We start from the raw sequence: 20,377 nt of genomic DNA, 5'->3' as shown, positions 1-20,377 counted from the left end.
GATTTAAATTGGACTGATGATTTTTAGGTTGATCAATGAAGCTGTTCACATTGTGCCAAATATGCTGCTTTGGCTTTGCCTAATTTTTATGTCTTGTCAATTGCATTTCTACTGAAAGGATATTTAAAGATGTTATTTTGATCTCAAAAACAAATGAAAATAAAGAAATATTCATTTTTAAAGTGACTACTCTTTACTGAGCATGTATCAAAACTCTCTTAGTCACTTTACATGTGTTATTTCTGAAAAGTAGTAGCATTCCATTTCTCCACTGGAGAAAATGATGCTCACAATGTATAACTAACTTGGAAAATGTTTCAAATGGATGAACGTTCATATCTTCTTACATGTAAAATCAAGCCAGGGTTATTTCAATCATGCTATACTGTCACTTCACCAGGACAGAAATAAGACATAATAATATACAGAGCATTACTGCTATTAGAACTCCACCTTCCCTCCCACCCACCCGCTTTATTATAGAGAGAAAAAAATTAAAGGATTCTTGATGGATTATTTACTATACCTTTTGTGTTTGCTTGTATTGTGAGACTAGGACATACTATATCTCAAGCACAACTTAAATCAATAGATTTCTACAAAGATTTATAGAAGTTGCAACATACTGAACGGTATTCCCCTTATCTCTCTTCAGTGATCATAGAAGTCCACATTCCAAAGCATTATCAGAGAAGTTAAATGTAGCAAAATTCAAGGTAATTCAGAACCATTTTTCTTTGACAGTTGTTCAGTAATCCTAATTTGTCCTTATACATACTTGGTATCTTCTATTAAATTATACTCAATATTTTATATTCATTACACTCTAATGCATTGTATCTTAAATGAATATGTCAATAGGTAAATTCAGCATAAAATGTACCCTCAAGAACTGAAGGAAAAAAATAGTTATTCCCCAAATTTTGATCCACTAATATCGCTTAGAGCAATGTGTACCCATGCCAGCATCTTTGAATATGTGAAACACCAAAACTACATAAACATTTAAATATTAGAAATAGGAAAATGTCTCAGTCCTACTGTTTCTGGCATTCTGAGATATAAACAAAGACAGATGATCAATTATCAGATGTTTGGGTTCTTGGTCATGAAAATATGGGATACTACATGATTCTGGGAATAATTTATCCCTCAGTAATACAAGGATACAGGTCAAGGAGGACTGAATGAAGGTGTATGCTGTTTAACTGTGACAAAGTACTTCCATGTGTTTTATTTCTATCATTCAAGGAATTGTCTTATGTGATCATAGGCGTTGGATAAGCAAGTCTGAGATGCATAGGCTGGAACCTCTAAAGCAGGAGCTGATGCTGCATCCCACAGGGGAAATTTTTTTCTTTTTTCTTCAGGAAAGCTTTAGTTCTTCTCATAAGAGCTTTCAGCTAATTTGATCAGATCCACACCAATTAATCTCCTTTACATAAAATCAATTAATTGTAGATGTAGCTCACATCTACAAAGTACTTTCACAGAAACTCCTAGATTAGTGTTTGATTGAGTAACTGGGGACTATAGCCTAGCCGTGCAGACATAAAAAATTGATGATCTCAGTTCACCTCTTGTCAGTTCAGCATCCATGCACAATCTCTTTAATCCACCCCTAATCTACAAAGAGACACACCAAAAAAGCCAGACTTCCACTGAACATGATACAACTGTTCTGTATCTAACCAAAACCATGCTAAACTCTCCCCCAGAAAGTAATTCAAAATGCGTGCTAAGTTGCTTCAGTCATGCCCAGCTCTTTGCAAACCTATGAACTGTTGCCCGCCAGGCTCTTCTGTCCTTGGAATTCTCCAGGCAAGAAGACTGGAGTGGGTTGCCATTTCTTCCTCTAGGGGATCTTCTCAGGAATCAAATTCTCCTCTTGTATGTCTCCTGGGTTAGCAGGTGGGTTCTTTACCACTGGGAAGCCCCAATTCAAAATACATATTCTTAAATAACTTTTCTTGTAATCACATACTTAAGTCCTGTGATATAAAGTAAACTGTTATTAATATTTTTTATAGTATAGTATAGGGCTTCCCTGGTGGCTCAGATATAAAGAATCCACCTGCAATGCAGGAGACCCAGATTTGATTCTTGGGTTCAATCTCCAAGATCCCCTGGAGAAGGAAATCGCAACCCACTCCAGTATCCTTGTCCAGAGATTTCCATGGACAGAGGAGCCTGGTGGGCTACAGTTCATGGGGCCACAAAGAGTGGACATGACTGAGTGACTAACACTTTCACGGTACACTATAAAGGGATAAGGAAAGAAAGATATAAATATACATTTATAAATATATACACACTCATACAAATGTATTTATAACAATGATAAAGAATACTCATCACAATCACAGTCTTTGTTTTTGCAACTAGTCACACTGTTATAGTTGGTGTTTACAACTACCTTCCTCTTCTAATTCCATATCCTTTACTCTTGGCATCACTTCAGCTGGTTGTGGTTCATTGCCTGGTGGAGTGATGTGAACTTTCACTGCTAAAGGTTCTTTGCCATTAGCAGTACTCTGCGGGCTGAATCATTGTAGTTCTCCATTGACTTTAATCATAGGAGATGGAAGAAATGAGGGATGACCTAAGGGACTTGCTGTGTCCCACATAAACACTTTGTCAGAGCCACATAGTTACTCCTTGGTAAGCAGGTGAATCACCTCACTCAGGAATGTTCTGTTCCACACACACACTCTGTAGGAGCTTCATAGATACCCCTTTGTAAGCAGGTGAATCACCTCACTCAGATCTGCTGTGACCACACACACACTTGTGGAGCCTCACAGTTACCCTTGGTAAGCAGGTGAGTCACCTCACTCAGGACTGCCGTGTCCCCCACACACACTTTGTCGGAGACGCACTGTTACACCTTGGTTGAGTAGGTGAATCTCCTCACTCAGGACCGCTGTGTTCCATGCACACACTTCATCAGAGCTGCACAGTTACCCCTTGGTAAGCAGGCCAATCGCCTCACTCAGGACAGGAATTCCCTTCTTTGTCTTTTGATTCAGAAGCATGAGGAGTCCGAGTACCACAGTAGCATTTCAATGGAATTGTGTCTCTCTTTGGAAGATTTTTTTCCCTTTGGAATTAAGACCTCTGTACCAGTATAACTTAAGGTTGTAGGGGACAAGAAACAAATATTTACTCATGGATCAATCCCTAGAGATACTATTTAATAATGCCACTTCTTGATTCCTGGGCTTGTGAGTCCTATTTATGTAGAGGTTAGTTTAGAGCATACGCAGCCTCCTGGAGGGCATTGTCCCTGGTCTCAAGGTGTGGAGACACAGCTGGCATTGTAAATGAGTCTTCAAAAGGCCATTTCACCTTTCTTTCAAACCACGTGTTTAAGGATAACGGAGAACTTGGTTAAACAAGTGAATTCCAGGAGCATGAGCACACTGGCATATTTCATTTACTGTGAAGAGAGTTCCTTGATCCTAAACAATCCTGTGTGGAATACTGTGACAATGGCTAAGACTGTAAGTCCACAGATGGTAATTAGTCAAAGGATTATTGGCAGGAAAATAAATCTATATCCAGAGGGTCAATTCCAGTAACAAACAAATGCACTGTCCTTTTTTAAGATAGAAGCAGTAATAAGTAATCAACCTGCCACCACGTAACTGGCTAATCACCATAGGGAATGGTGTTTATCAGAGACTCAGTGTTTCAGCACTGCTGGTAGAGTGGCTACTCGGCAGGGGCTGTAACCAGGCAGGCCTTAGTGAGTGGAAGTTTCTATTGCTAAACCCAGGCATTATCTCCATCCTTAACACCATGGTCACTTTAATTATGAGCTCACTGAATGATGACAGGGCTGGCTGGGAAAAGAGACTGATTGGCATCCACGAATGGGTCATCTTATGCATTTGATTTTTAAAATCACCTCTTTGATTAATATTCACTTGTGGCACAAATACATTTATGCTCACTGCTCATTCTAAGAGCAGTGAGCATAAATATCCATATCCCTTCCCCAGACTTCCTTGTTATCAACTTTTTAATAATGTTCTTTCCAGTTCTTTAATGATCCAGCTAAACCATTGGACATTGCACATAAAATAAATCAGTGTTGACATGTACCTTGGCCATTTCTCCTTTCAGTGCAAAATAACGGATTGAGTACAATACTCAGATTGAGTACAATACTTCCCTTCACTACTTTCCCTCAGCGATGTCCCTAAAAGAGACCGTGGTATTATAGCTATATACTTTTAGATGGTGTCAGCATATCACACAGAATTATTTATAAACCAGACCAAGTTTTCTCTTTACTAGTCAGCTGTCTATAGAGCACTTTCTATGAGGCCACAGCATTACTGGGAGAGAGAAGGTCATATAGCAAGATAAGGGATCACAGACATTTAGGCCACTTCGTCATGTAACTTACCTAAGCCTCTCATAAGTAAGTTACTTTGAAGAGCCTCTCAAACCTATTATCATCTGGTAGGACAGAGAAGTCTGGTGGGCTACAGTCTATGGGGTCACAAAGAGTTGGACACAACTGAGCACCAAACACAGCCCAGTAAAGTGCTACTATTCACAGCCAATATTATGACTGCATGGGATAGAAATGATGGGCAACTCAGATAGCACGATATCTTAGTAGTTCAATCTCCACTGAGGCCCAGTAGCTAGCCAAAAGTTATTTCTCAAAGAATGAGTAGTTATTCCCAAAAGTTGATAAAGCTTTGATCCAAAACTCGAAGAGATTGAGCCCTATGGGAGGCCTGCCAAAGGCAACAGGCAGTCTTTCATTCTGCCGCTGACACTTCAGACACCATTGGATTTGCTAGATTAGATGATGCAAGTGACAGAGCATTTTGCAAGACAGTCTAGATGTGTTGCAGAGCTTTCTCTTATTCAGACTGTCTTGGTCATACTCAAGACTAGCAGCTCTTTGGGTCATGGGGAAATAGGATAGGATAGCATACACAAGTGAACTATATGTTGCCTCCAAAATTCAAATGGGTCCACTCTGTGTTATGCCTCATTTTTATTATAAGAGCGGTCAGATACTTCTCTTTCTTTACATGTGTTATACTACTGACCTCCCAGAAATTTTACTGAGTTCTCTGGAGTTTTGTTAAATTTATTATCCACCTTCTGATATGCAAATGTCTTACTGATACGTCTACAGTCATTTCTATTTCTTGCTCACCAGTTGCAGTATGCATAATTATCAACATAATAGACCTGCAATATGTCATACGAAATTGGAAGGTGAGCAAGATTCTTGCAGACTACATTAATAAATAAGGCTAGAGAGTTTATATGGCTAAGGTAGTAAATGAAGGTCTATTATTGGTCTTACCAATTGAAAGTAAACTGTTTCTGTTGACCTTTACTGTGTATTCAGAAAAAACATTTTCCAGATCCATAGCTGCTTACAATATACAAACATTTATAGTAATTTTTAAAGCAGATTAGGATCATTTTACATTTTGATTCAGCAGGGATTCTTTACTGTTAATTCAAATGAGGCACTTTGAAGAGAGATATATCTCTTTATCACAGTTTTGAGGTTTATGGGTCTTTTTCAAAAACTAATCAATTTCTAGTAGCCTAAGGTTGTATTTATGTGCTGGATTGAATGGATTGCTCTATTTAATTTTTAAAGAACTAGGTTATTAACAATTAGTTTAGTAACTGTCAGAATTGTTAGAACAATTTTTTTAACTTTAAGAATTAACGTATTTTTTTAATGTATAAAATACTTTAGAGTAGTGGGATTATGTACTTAGCTGAGAATACCAAGTTATGTAGCTCTGTTTAGTGGAAGACTCTGGAAATTAAAATATAAAACATGAGTCTTTTTATAGTGGGCATAGCTGTGTGGAAGATGACCCATGTGAATAAAAATGCTTCATAATTCTAGAGATATTGACTATATCTGGTATTTATGTGTGTGTGTGTGTGTGTGTGTGTGTATATATATATATATATATATATGGCTATATCTGGTGTGTATATATTCTGAATCTAGATTGATACAAGATTCTTGGTGAATCAAAATGTAAAATAATCTTAACTTACAGACAGTTTTTCAAGGTACAACTTAGGAAATTTTAAATTAGCATAGAGCAATTTTTCAATGAATATTATTTCACTTTCCCTTAGGCTAAACTTAAAGCATATCAATAATTTTTTTAATGTAAAGAAGAAAACCTTATAAGCTGAAAAAGTGTTATTCAATGACAGATTCACAAAACACTGCATGAAGAAACTGTTTGAAACAATTATTGTTGTCATTGTAATACAAATATCATTATAAGACTTAAATTGGAATATTAGCCTAACTTCTAAAAAGTGTCAAGTTATACATGACTGAGTATAATAGGATTCCAGCAAAGTCTGAAATATTTATAATTATGCTTTTCCATTCCCTGATAAATTTTATAAGGTACCATATTAGTAACTTTAAATTAAAAATAGGAGACATTTCTCTTTCTTCATGTAATTGTTTTATGATAGCTGTCTTTGGCAATTTTTTAAGCTATTAAAAATATTTCTTAAAAAATCCATCAACTGGACACTTGGTTCTCTTGAACAAAGTGTCTGGTAAAGCATTTCATTGTATTGTTGATCTTAATACAATTATTATTTCTCCAGCAGTACTTCTCTGCCAGTTATTTCTCCAGCAAAAATGGGCTTAAAAGGGATCAGCCAAGAATAACAATTTGGAATCTGCAACCATGGAAAGCCATGTGCAAGTGACAAGGAGTGAACTCTTTTATAGAGTGGAAAAGGAAGATAGGAGGGCTAGTATTAACAAAGAGTCTAATAATGAAGGAATCGTAAGTTCTAAGTACTGTGATTTTCATTGGCTGAGTTGTGATGCTCTTTCATTGGCTGAACTCTTGCCAGGCAAAAAAGAAGTCTTTCTTCTTCCAGTTAGGTTCTCCTATTGTTGTAGGGAATGAGAGCTCTCTCTTGTGGCTTCCTGACTTTAACTGAGATTTCTGGTTATTAACTTTTATAATATCCAGAGAGTCGACAGATATGCCTCATTTATTTCCAGCATTATAATCTAGCATTGCCTATAGTAATGCAGTTTTTAAAAGTTAGAGTTATATTTTTAATGACAAAATTATTTTACTTTATTGACAAAATAATTTGGTGATGGTTAATGGAATATTGGAAACATCAAGGGAGCATTCCATCCAAAGATAGGGACAATAATGGATAAAGATTATTGTAGATGCTGAAGAGATCAAGAAGAGATGGAAAGAATACATGGAAGAACTGTATAAAATAGATCTTAATGAACTGGATTACTACAATAGTGTGGTTAGCCACGCAGAGCCAGACCACCTAGAGTGTGAAGTCAAGTGGGCCTTAAGCAGCACTGCTGTTAATAAAGCTAGTAGATGCGATGAAATTCCAACAAAACTATTTAGATCCCTAAAGGATGACGCCATCAAGGTTTTGCATTCATTATGTCAGCAAATCTGGACCCAGCAGTCACCACAGGACTGAAAAAGGTCAATCCTCATCCCAGTTCCCAGGAAGTGTAGTACCAAAGAATGTGCCAACCATCAGGTAGCCAGACTCATCTCCCATGCTAGTAAAGTAATGCTTAAAATCTTGCATGCTAGGCTTCAGCATGATGTGAATAAAAACTTCCAGATGTCCAAGATGGGCTTAGAAAAGGAAGAGGAACTAGAGATCAAATTGCCAACATTCACTGGATTATAGAGAAATCAAGGGAATTTCAAAAAGAATCTATCTCTGTTTCATCGATTATGCGATTATGCTAAAGCTTTCACTGTGTAGATCATGACAAACTGTGGAAAGCTCTTAGAGAGATGGGAATACCAGACCACCTTACTTGTCTCCTGAGAAACCTGTATGCAGGTCAAGAAGCAACAGTTAGAACCCTGTAGGGAACAACTGATTGGTTCAAGATCAAGAAAGGAATAGGACAGGGCTGTCTGCTGTCACCCTGTTTGTTTAATCTATGCATTGAGCACATCATGAGAAATGCCAGACCGGATGATTTACAAGCTGGAATCAAGATAGGTGGGAGAAACATCAACAATCTCAGATATGCGGATACCACTCTAATGGCAGAAAGCTAAAAGAAACTAAAAATGATGAGGGTAAAGGAGGGCAGTTAAAGACTGGCTTAAGACTAAATTAAAAAAAAATCACTAATATATAAAGAAAGCTGAGCACCAAAGAATTGATGCTTTTGAGCTGTGGTGTTGGAGAAGACTATTGAGAGTCCCTTGGACTGCAAGGAGATCCAACCAGTCCATCCTAAAGGAAATCAGTCCTGAATATACATTGGAAGGATTGATACTGAAGCAGAAGCTCCAAGGCTTTGGTCACCTGATGCGAAGAACCAACTCATTGGAAAAGACGCTGGTGCTGGGAAAGATTGAAGGTGGGAGAAGTGGACAACAGAGGATGAGACGGTTGGATGGCACCACTGATGTGATGAACATGAGTTTGAGTAGTCTCCATGAGTTGGTGATGGACAGGGAATCTTAGTGTGCTACAGTCCATTGGGTAGCAAAAAGTCGGACATGACTGGTGACTGAACAACAACAAATAGAATATCCAAGCAGTTGATTTTGTCCCTTAACTCCCATTATATCAATTAGAAGGTTGTATGTGGTTAAACTCAACTCAAATAGAGTGAGAATTTAATCTGAGCTCAAATTCTGACTTGAAACAGTTAGAAAAATAACCAAGTTGACTGTGAAATCCTATAGCACTTTAAAAGTGTATCTTAGAGGAAAGGTGAACGTAGCTTGATGAAAAGTGTTGAGACAGCTAACTACAGGAAATATGAAAATTGTCAAACCAGAAAAAAAAAGTGAAAAATACAGGTAATAAGCAATACTACAGAGAATATGCATGTACCAATACTGTTTTTTTGTAACTTTCTATACTCAACTGCATTAATGCATTTTGGGTTCAGCTGTCATTACCTGGTGGCATAATGTATCAGAGTGTTGGAAACAATACAACTTCTGCCATATTGCTGATGGCATTTACCTATATTTTTAGTCATCCATGAGCTAACTGATATTATAGAATCGCTCATTGCGGCAAACTAATATTTACTTTCCAAATTCGTGGTCACTTCCTTCCTAAAATACAGGGTAAGAATAGTTTTCATAATTGGGTGTGATGTTAGTTGTGGGTTTTCCATATATGTCCTTTATCAGGCTTAGAAAGTTCCATTTTATTTCTAGTTTGACAGTTATTTTTTTTCTTTTAAGCAAATTAGAGTTGCGTTTTGTCAATTTTTTTCTGCATCTCAAGATGATACTATATTTTAATAACATAACTTTTAATATGTTCTAACATTGGATGGCTTTCAAGTGATAAATCATCATTTCATTCCTGTGATAAATCTTACTTGTTCAAAATTATCATTTTTCCATGTTGGAGTCTAGATACTAATATCTTGTGAATAATTCACATCTGTGTTTATGAGGAAATTTTTTTTCCTATTTCTTATTGTGGTTTGACAGTGCAATCCTGGCCTCATAAAATGAGTTTGGAAGCATTTCTCCTACCTTTTTCTGAGATATATTTGCAGATTTGATAGTATTTCTTTTAAAGACGACTTTGCAAATCAAACTGCAATAATTATTCAAAGATTATTCAAAGAATAGGTACAACATATGATGATGTGGGCTCACAGCAATTTATCTTTTTAAAAAGACTTATTTAAGAAAGAGAAAGTTATCATATGCCTATGTAAAGGGAAGTCATCAAATTTTCACTTAGGTTAAAAACTGTTATAATGAATGTGCAGTTAAGTTATGACTTCTACTGTATTTTACACATTTTTCAACTTGTGAAATAAATGTTTAATAAAGATGTTAAATCATATTATTAAAATTTCATGATAACAAATACATACATGCATACACATATAAAATTTGTTGCTGTTTCTTGAATAAGAAAGTTATATTCAGTTAAATATACCAAGTGTACTATTTATGTTATTTTGTAATTATTATCTCATTTTTATGATAACATTATTTTACATTAATATAATTTTGGATTCTTTTGAAAATAATAATGATAATTTCTTATGTTACATCCACTCATGTTAAAGTCATATCCAAAAATCATCACAATTACTCTGGAAAAAGATTAAATTGACTTTCTGTAATAATTCCATTACATCTTAGAAAATAATCTGTGATTAAGATCAGCAATGCAATAAGTCAAAATTTAGTCCATCTGTTTACAATGAATTACATATCATTTTGACCTAGTTGGATTTATTATAAAATTCATGCTGGAAAATATTTATTTTCCTAATTCCTCTTTGCTACTGAAATATTTTTTCAATTACAGTTGGATCCATTTGAAACTATCTGGAACCAAATATACTTTTGTAATTTTATATTTTTAATTACAAATACTTAGAAACTTTTCATGATACAGCTTTTCATGTAAAAGTAGCAATCCAATTCAATGAAAAGCTTGACTTTATGTTATTTTTCATACCTCAAAAGTGTAAATGCACTCTATTTAGTGAGGGTGCTGGCATACTTAGTCATTTGCTGAGGCAGACACTGAAGTAACAAATTTATTAAAGAAGGCAGAAACCAGAAATCAATATTTTTTAGTTAAAAGTTAATTCTAATAAATGTATGTATGGTTTAAAGCAAGTACACATACTTTTTAATCTCCATAAATAATTAAAACCACTTGTAAATATTTAAATTTCAAGCATACCCAGATTCTAAACGTGTAGTGATCAAAGACAAACTGATATCCTATTTGATCCTCTCATATGTCATATGTGGTCAATTATACACACACACATCATTCCTTATCCACTTTACCTCATCAACAACATGGAAAGAAAGAGAGAACAAATAAAGAAACCAGTATTTTTGTAGTTTCCAAAACTATAAATAGAGATATTTCCCAATATATCATGGTGTTATGTTCCTAAAATTGTATTTAACCATAGGATACAAATAATTTTTATTGCTCTATAAACAAATTTTATTTAATCTCATGGAATTTTGTTAGTTCATCAATAATCATGCTTCTTTAAGAATCACTGTTGTTCATTTTTATGGTGTTAAAAATCTATTTGTTCTTCCAGTTTTTCTCTTAGACAGCTAAATCTTAGCTCTATTTTTAGAATCCCTTCTGATTCTTACCTTTACTCTAGAAGTTCTTATCAGGTCACATGACTTTGCAAAATATTTCTAAATGACAAAGTCCAAAGTGATATCTTCAATTCTAGAGTTCTTCCCTGGGCACAGAATAATATATTCAAATGTAACACTTTCCGAGTGAGGACTTGGGAGTCATTTTTGAGTCAGCCACCCTTCTCTCTTATGATTTCTTGCAGAGTTTGACTTCTACATATTTTTCTAATCACATCACTTCTATTCATCTTCACTGCTGCCGTTCTGGTTGAACTCACCAGTACCTCTGAAACTTATTGTTACAATTTCTAGTTCCATTTTTAATGTCATCTGTCAATGCATTCTCTAGACAATATACTCTTGTGTCTGTAAAAATATTAGGTTGTGTCCCCTGCTTCAGCGTATGCTTTCACTTTCCTTTACTCTGACAAAATTCAAACTTCCATATCACTCTTTTATCTAGCTAATACTAGATAATTATCCTAGTAGTAGACTACAAATAGATAATCATGCTCATTAGTGATATATGTATATGTATATATATAATGAATAAATGGACAAAGCTGGATAATGGAAAAAGCAAGAGAGTTCCAGAAAAACATCTATTTCTGCTTTATTGACTATGCCAAAGCCTTTGACTATGTGGATCACAATAAACTGTGGAAAATTCTGAAAGAGTTGGGAATACCAGACCACCTGATCTGCCTCTTGAGAAATGTGTATGCAGGTCAGGAAGCAACAGTTAGAACTGGACATGGGACAACAGACTGGTTCCAAATAGGAAAAGGAGTACGTCAGGGCTGTATATTGTCACCCTGCTTATTTAACTTATATGCAGAGTACATCATGAGAAACACTGGGCTGGAAGAAACACAAGCTGGAATCAAGATTGCTGGGAGAAATATCAATAACCTCAGACTTGCAGATGACACCACCCTTATGGCAGAAAGTGAAGAGGAACTCAAAAGCCTCTTGATGAAAGTGAAAGAGGAGAGTGAAAAAGTTGGCTTAAAGCTCAACATTCAGAAAACGAAGATCATGATATCTGTTCCTATCACTCGATGAGAAATAGACGGGGAAACAGTAGAAACAGTGTCAGACTTTTATTTTCTGGGCTCCAAAATAAAAATAAAGGAGATCAGTACTGGGTGTTCTTTGGAAGGAATGATGGTAAAGCTGAAAGTCCAGTACTTTGGCCACCTCATGCGAAGAGTTGACTCATTGGAAAAGACTCTGATGCTGGCAGGGATTGAGGGCAGGAGGAGAAGGGGACGACAGAGGATGAGATGGCTGGATGGCATCACTGACTCGATGGACGTGAGTCTGAGTGAACTCCGGGAGTTGGTGATGGACAGGGAGGCCTGGCGTGCTGCGATTCATGGGGTCGCAAGAGTCAGACAGGACTGAGCAACTGAACTGAACTGAAAGCTATTATATGATAATATTAGGAATATTAAGCAAAATATGGGACTAAAAACAGGGAATCATAAGAGGAAGAGTAAAAGAGGAAGAGGGAATTAGAGTTCTGTATAATTTTCTGCAACCAGAGACACTTCAAGCACAAGGATACATGTATATTTCAGAAAGGAACTGGGAAATCATTTACATTATCTCTATATATAGAGTTTCTTGAGTGTATGTATGTGTGTGTGTCCATGTCATTTGTGCCTTCTCTGGAAAAAGTTGTTTGGTTTTTTTTCTTATTAGATTGAGGGATTGATAAACTTCATAAAATGATCTATGATGACATGTTCCCACAACCTTTTTCATTCTTCTCTTGAGACTTGCCACTGGGAAATTTGATTTACTTCTTCCATAATACATCAAAATGTGCTATGCTTCTTAATTACCTGCCTTCCAATTAAATACCCTATTCCCCCTAGAAATTTGTTTCAGCTAGTTTTTAAGGAGACAACTAATGTGCTAAATAATAAGATCTGAATAGAATGAAATGTTATCATGACATAGAAGTTGATGTTTATTAGGTAAATAGAGTGGACTAGAATTAAATATATGTTTTTACACTACAAAGAGAGGTTTTGATAATAAGGCAATGACACCCCACTCCAGCACTCTTGCCTGGAAAATCCCACAGACGGAGGAGCCTGGTGGGCTGCCAGTCCATGGGGTCGCTAAGAGTTGGACACGACTGAGCAACTTCACTTTCACTTTTCACTTTCACGCACTGGAGAAGGAAATGGCAACCCACTCTAGTGTTCTTGCTTGGAGAATCCCAGGGACGGGGGAGCCTGGTGGGCTGTCGTCTATGGGGTTGCACAGAGTCGGACACGACTGAAGCGACTTAGCAGCAGCAGCAGAATTAAATACATATTTTTACACTACAAAGAGAGGTTTTGATAATTTCAAGAGCAGTAAGTTTTTAGCTCCTCTGCTGCTGCTGCTGCTAAGTCACTTCAGTCATGTCCGACTCTGTGCAATCCCATAGACGGCCTCCTACCAGGCTCCCCTGTCCCTGGGATTCTCCAGGCAAGAACACTAGAGTGGGTTGCCATTTCCTTCTCCAGTGCGTGAAAGTGAAAAGGGAAAGTGAAGTTGCTCAGTCGTGTCTGACTCTTAGCGATCTCATGGACTGCAGCTTCTAAGCTTCTAAAAAAGAGTTCAATATCTTACACTGTATCATTTGAAATATAGACTCCAAAACAATATTCCCAAAAATATTCTATTAATTTCTTATTAATGTACTTTAAGAAGAAATGATAAACTGCTATATGCCTAACAGCACAAATTTCATGATGAAAGGACTTGAAATCAGGTGATAAAATTATCACAGGCATTAAAAATATTTGAATTTGGCATGTTTGTTCTTTTAAGCCTAGAATGTTTGAAAGATTATTTTTACATATTTAAGGGTGCTGAGGAAAAATTATTTGAATCTTCACCTCTTGTTTTAGAGCCATATCTTTAGAGTCATCAAGTAGTTATTTGAGAAACACAGGTAAAACTGCAAATCATCATTATGTGCTAAATTTTCTATGTAGGTAGAAATCCAAATATCACGTATTTGGATTCTTAAGAATTCTAAAATCTGTTTGCTTTAAATATCAAGGAGTAAACTGAACTCACAGAGAACTGCAAATACCTCACTGACCTTCTTAGAAAGGGAATCAGATTACACATTTATTTAGCACTCATTAGAACCATTCCCATTTCTTCTTGTACTTTTTAGAGCAAACCTAATTGTTCCTGCTGCCTTGACATTTTTACTACTTTATATGCCTCATCAGTTTAAAACATTTACTTCTGTGACTGCTGAACCATTGAGCAAATTGGTTCTTCAGATCAATATTCTTGCTCCAGAAAGGAAAAAGTCATACACAGGTGTCTGGCAATGTTTATTTACTGAAAGCAGTTCATCTTCTACTGTTGATAGTTGGCAAAGTGACACTCCATTTTAGGTCTTTAATCATTGAAACCATTTCCTAAGAAAACTGCAACTTGAGAAAAAGAGTGAGAGCTCAATGTACTATTAAAGAAAAATGGCCAATCAGTCAACATAGGCACCCTCTCTTCCAGTAATCAGCAACAGCTGTATCCCAATTAAGGCTATGATTTTGCAGGTGCTCACAGAAGTCTATGTCAAAATAAATCCACTTATTTAAAATGTTTTGAAGCATTATAAAGTCTTTATAGCTAAGTTCAGGCAAAAAAAATGTGTACGGATTTTCAGACAACTTATTTGTGAATGTCAAGATTCTTGGATAAAAGAAGGAAATGATATCAAAACAAGGAAATGTCTTTGGAAAAAACATCATTCTCTTATTAGCTGTAAAGACAGAGAAGGAGAGTTTGAATAACACTACATGCAATTGGTAGAAACAGATGCCGCCCTATTCAGTATACTTCTTAACCACTAATATGGAAATATTCATTTGTAACTATCGAGTTCAATCTATATATGTATGTCACAGTATATACAGCTAGGATTAAACTTCTTAATTCCCTTTATGTAGATTTTTAATAAATATCATTTACCTATAAACTCTAAAACTATGGTCTTAAAATTTCCTTTACATAAAAATGGCAGGATGATGTTATATAGTACATTGCATTTCCCTCACTCTACTTCTAGAGATTCTGATTTTGTAGGTGTATAGTTAGTTTTGTCCAAGGAACCTATTTTTTTTTTTATCAAATACATCTAGTAATTATGATACTGATATCCCACTCAATATTTTGAGGAAAACTGCTCTAAATTTTTGCAAGTAAAAATGTCACAGTTTTAAATTTTCTTTCAAATGTTTGTATTTTAATAACACTTACTTCCAAAGCAACACACGTTCATTTCCTTACATATACCAAGTGTTTTCTGAGAATGTATTTTCTTTCTTTGTGTCCACTCACCACTATAATGATGTTTTATCTTAAAAAAAAATAAACATCATCATGAATGTTTATTTATCTACATCTTTAGGAAGTTGTAAAGCTTAATTATTTAATGTTTGCATGGTGCTCTGAAGAAGAGATATTTTGCTTAAGAGCTAAATATTATTGTCGCTATTAAACATCTGTTATATTCTAGTTAGAGCTGATGACATTTGACAGCAGCACATGAATTATTCCCATAGGAATTTGTAAGTTGTCTGAGTTGAACATACCACACAAGATGACAAGATATTATTGATTTAAGAGAAGAGTTTTAGTTGTCCTTAGTACTTTTTAAAAAATATTGAGAAAAATATCAGATAAATTCACATTAGGAATCAAAGTAGCAATACCTTGACTTACAGCTCATTTCTCAACCAAAATGATGGAAGACAGAAGACAACAGAATTATTTCAATTAAAGTGCTGAGAAGAAATAACTGTCAATCTAGAATTGTTTATATAGAGAAAAATTCAAAAATTATTCTTTAGGTTGTTCCATAGTTTCAAGTAGAAAATTAAATTACTACAACAACTTATTTATCTTACATTTCAGCTGAAGTATAACATAATTTTTATTGAAGTGTAAAGGACATCTTTGGAAGGAATGATGCTAAGGCTGAAACTCCAGTACTTTGGCCACCTCATGTGAAAAGTTGACTCATTGGAAAAGATTCTGATGCTGGGAGGGATTGGGGGCAGGAGGAGAAGGGGACGACAGAGGATGAGATGGCTGGATGGCATCACTGACTCGATGGACGTTGAGTCTGAGTGAACTCCAGGAGTTAGTGATGGACAGGGAGGCCTGGCGTGCTGTGATTCATGGGGTCTCAAAGAGTCGGACACAACTGAGCTACTGAACTGAACTGAAAGGACACCAGTTATAAGTATAAAGCCTAATGACTTTTTATAGTGTTAACATAACCATTAAGGAAAACCCAGATCAAGGTGTAAAATATGTTTAGTACTTTGGAAACCTCCATCCTGCCCTGTCCAAATCATTACCTTCCTTAAAGGTAATTGTTTTTGACTTTAAACACTTTGATCTTAGACTAGTTTTCCTTGATCTTGAGATTTATGTGAATGGAATCATACTTTATACATTCTTTTCTGCCTGGCATCTTTCATTTAGCAATATATATGTGTGTGTGTGGTGTGTGTATTTATGTATATATATGCATATACATATATGTATATGTATTTTAAGATTCATGCATGTTTTACATGTAGTGTACAATTTACTGTTTTTATTGTTTTTCGCTATACCATGTTACCAACATCCTACAACTTATTGTACGATTCTATTACTGTTGATGAACCGTTTTGGTTGCAGAGTAGTGTGTGACCAGATGCTGTGGTTACCTAGGCAGGTGGGGTAGATTCCCTACCCCAAGTTTGTTTCAGATGTTGAAATCATGATAATGTACAAACGTGCCAACTAAATATGAATTTATTACTCACTAGTGCAGCTTGCTGGGGAGAGCAGGGTATCAGTCTGAAAATGGCTTGAGAGCGCAGGAAGGAGCAACTGGTTCGGTTTTATATTGGTTAAAGGACAAGGGCTGGGGCAAGAGTTTCTGTGAATGAAGGCAGGGCTTGCATAGTTTGAACCTCCTTCCTGGGAACCTTCTCCTCGTTCCCAGGAGAAGGCATGCCCACTTTCTTATCAGTTTGCACATACATGGAGCAACTGGGTAAGCAGGAGGGTAGACTGAAGTTTGTCAGCAAACAGCAACAATGAGTTACACCAAATCCTGCTGGCTTTAACTCATAGTTAGAAGGGAAGCCATTTAAAGGTATTGAGCAAGTAGAGTAATGACATAATCTGAGATAGTTCTACAGAGTGTTGTGTTGAGAATGGAAAGAAGGTGAATAAAGGAAGATGCCTGGAAGCCAAACATCAGCATTTACTTTCATTTAGTGAAAGATGGCAGTGTCTCAGAACAAGAAATTAGCAGTGGGTCTGGTGGGAATTGATTGTGTTAATAAAAAGCAGGAATTGTTCATAAAGAGGTTACGCTATGAGCAAGAAAATGTGTGACCCTGAAAAACTGGGGAGAAGAGACTCATGACAACTGATAGAGGGAAATTCTGACACAAATGATTTTGAAGGAAAAATTTTAAAAAGAAGCTACATTTGCCACTAAAATTCAGGGCTTGAATATATAAATGTGGGGGCTAAGGCAGATCTTAGCAGAGATAATATTCAAAGGCATAGAACTGGAAATGACTGTATATAGGGGGGAAAAACAGTACAAGAGCTTGTCTATATGACACTGTGAAGTTCAGAGATCAATTAGATGTTGATAAATTAGCCTGAGAGGCTGGCAGGGCTGGGAGTAAAGGCGGCATGTAGGATATACAAAGATAAAGTATGTCAGGTTTGGAATAATAAACTGTAGGTCCAGTTTCCAGGGGAGAGATGAGAATGAAACTTGCTTGGAGAAAGTTCAAGAGAGTGGGAAGAGGAAACATTTAGACAAGTACAACTTACTTTGTACAACTTACTTTGAGGAGGAACTTTGCTCTAAAGGAAGAAACACATGGATGATAACTTTTAAAGGGTTATACTTTAAAGTCAGTGGGAGAAGTAACAGCATGTTTGTCCGTCAATATGAAATAGTCAAGTCAGAAAGTTTCCGATGCATGAGAGAGCCAAATTACTTGGATGGGATCGAGACACAAATGACCGTTTGTCCTTTACTAATAACACAAGAATTAACAGTGTCTTAACAAAATAAACTGAGGCATATTAGCACAAATTCAGGAGATGGAGTCATAGATTTTGTGGGAGCTTGTGGAGGTTTTCCCCTAAATTTTCTCTGTTCTCAGCGAAATAAGCATCAAAACCACTAACTAAATGATAGGGAAGAATTGTTAAAAGTTTGAGAAGTGAGGGTATGATATAGTGCAGTCCTGAAATTCTAACCCTGTGCATCAAAGAGCACCCAGACACTGCAGTGAACTCACATTGATAATTTTTTTTGAAGAAATCACAATGATACTTGATAACTAACAGATTCTATGCTAACTACTCTGAGTTGAAGTGTTCACAATTCCAATATTAGATTGTGCTGCATTCCTTTAGAAAACATCATTCATTTGCAAAGCTGAGCTTTAGTTGTTGCTTTGTGATGTACAGCAGGTAGTACATGAAAATCAGTGTGAAAGCTGGAAATGAAGGTGGTGGCATCCCGTATAATTCCTAGGATTGAGAAATTGTGCCTCACCCAACAAGGTTCTCATGTCTTAGTAAGAGATTGCGGTCATTTAAAGTTGAAATTACAACGTTTTATTTCAATTTATGTGTATATATTTTGTCATTTTTATATAAATCCTTATACATTTCTGGGCTTCCCTGGTGGCTCAGTTTGTAAAGAATCTGCCTGCAATGTGGGAGACCTGGGTTCGATTGCTGGGTTGGGAAGATCCCCTGGAGAAGGGAACTGGCTACCCACTCCATATTCTGGCCTGGAGAATTCCATGGACTGGATAGTCCAAGGGGTGGCAAAGAGTCAGATAGGACTGAGCAACTTTCACTTTAACTTATACATTTCTTAATCTAATAACCTTATAATAATAACTGTTCAGTATTTCTTTTTACCTAAGGGTGCCATGTGAAAATTAGCAAGACACTAAGGGTTCTATGAAATGAGAAATTTGAGGTAATTGTGATGGTATCTCCAGCACAGCAAGAAGAAGGACCCGCAGACCAGGTGACTTCACAATCCAATGGCTAGGTGGCATTATAACTGCACTGCATGTTCCCAGCCAGAGCTCTGAAGTGAGATGAGATATTATGATATTGTGTTTTTCTTCAGCCTTTTCAGCTACACAAATGTAGTGTGTAATTTGAGGGTATTTGACTTCAGATTTGTGATGTTTTTCAACCAGTTAAGATAAGTCATGGAGAAATGACAGGAAGTCAAAAATACATTAAAGGGAGTGATGGCAATGCAAAGTATATTGCATTGCAAAAATATATTAGAGGGAATGAGTCCAGTAAATAATATGTTATAGGATCAGAATGGCTTTGGGTTCCACTGATCGTGTTATTTATTAGCAAAATGTGGCTCAGACGGTGAAGTGTCTGCCTGCAATGCGGGAGACCCAGGTTCGATCCCTGGGTTGGGAAGATCCCTGGAGATGGAAATAGCACCCACTCCTGTATCCTTGCCTGGAGAATCCTATGGACTGAGGAGCCTGGTAGGCTACAGTCCACAGGGTCGGATCATGTTATTTAAGATTGATTGAGTGAGTGAGTGAGTGAAAGGCATTCAGTCATGTCTGACTCTTTGGGACCTCACAGACTATAACAGTCCATAGAATTCTCCAGGCCAGAATACTGGAGTGGGTTGCTGTTCCCTTCTCCAGGGTATCTTCCCAACCCAGGGATAGAACCCAGGTCTCCCACATTGCAGGTGATTCTTTACCATCTGAGCCACCAGGGAAGCCCGAGATGGATTGAGGTAAAATAAAAATGAGCAGTAGATTGTTGCTGTCATTGTTCAGTTACTAAGTCATGTCCTACTCTTTATGACAACGTGGACTACAACACGCCAGCCTTCCCTGTCCAAATTTGCTGGCATATTAAGTGCAACATTTTAACAGCATCATCTTTGAGGATTTGAAATAGCTCAGCTGGAATTCCATCACCTCCACTAGCTTTGTTTGTAGTAATGCTTCCTAAGGCCCACTTGACTTCACACTCCAGGATATGAAGTGACCACAGGTGAGTGCTCCAGGTGAGTGGCCACACCACTGTAGTTATCCAGGTCATAAAGACCTTCTTTGTATAGTTCTGTGTATTCTTGCCTCCTCCTCTTAATCACT

This window comes from Bos grunniens, chromosome 21 (genome assembly GCF_055505025.1).
Source record: "Bos grunniens cultivar Pamir isolate PY7600 chromosome 21, Bosgru_T2T1.0, whole genome shotgun sequence".
NCBI lineage: Eukaryota > Metazoa > Chordata > Mammalia > Artiodactyla > Bovidae > Bos > Bos grunniens.
The sequence above is the reverse complement of the archived record's forward strand: the minus strand, read 5'-3'. Positions refer to the sequence as shown.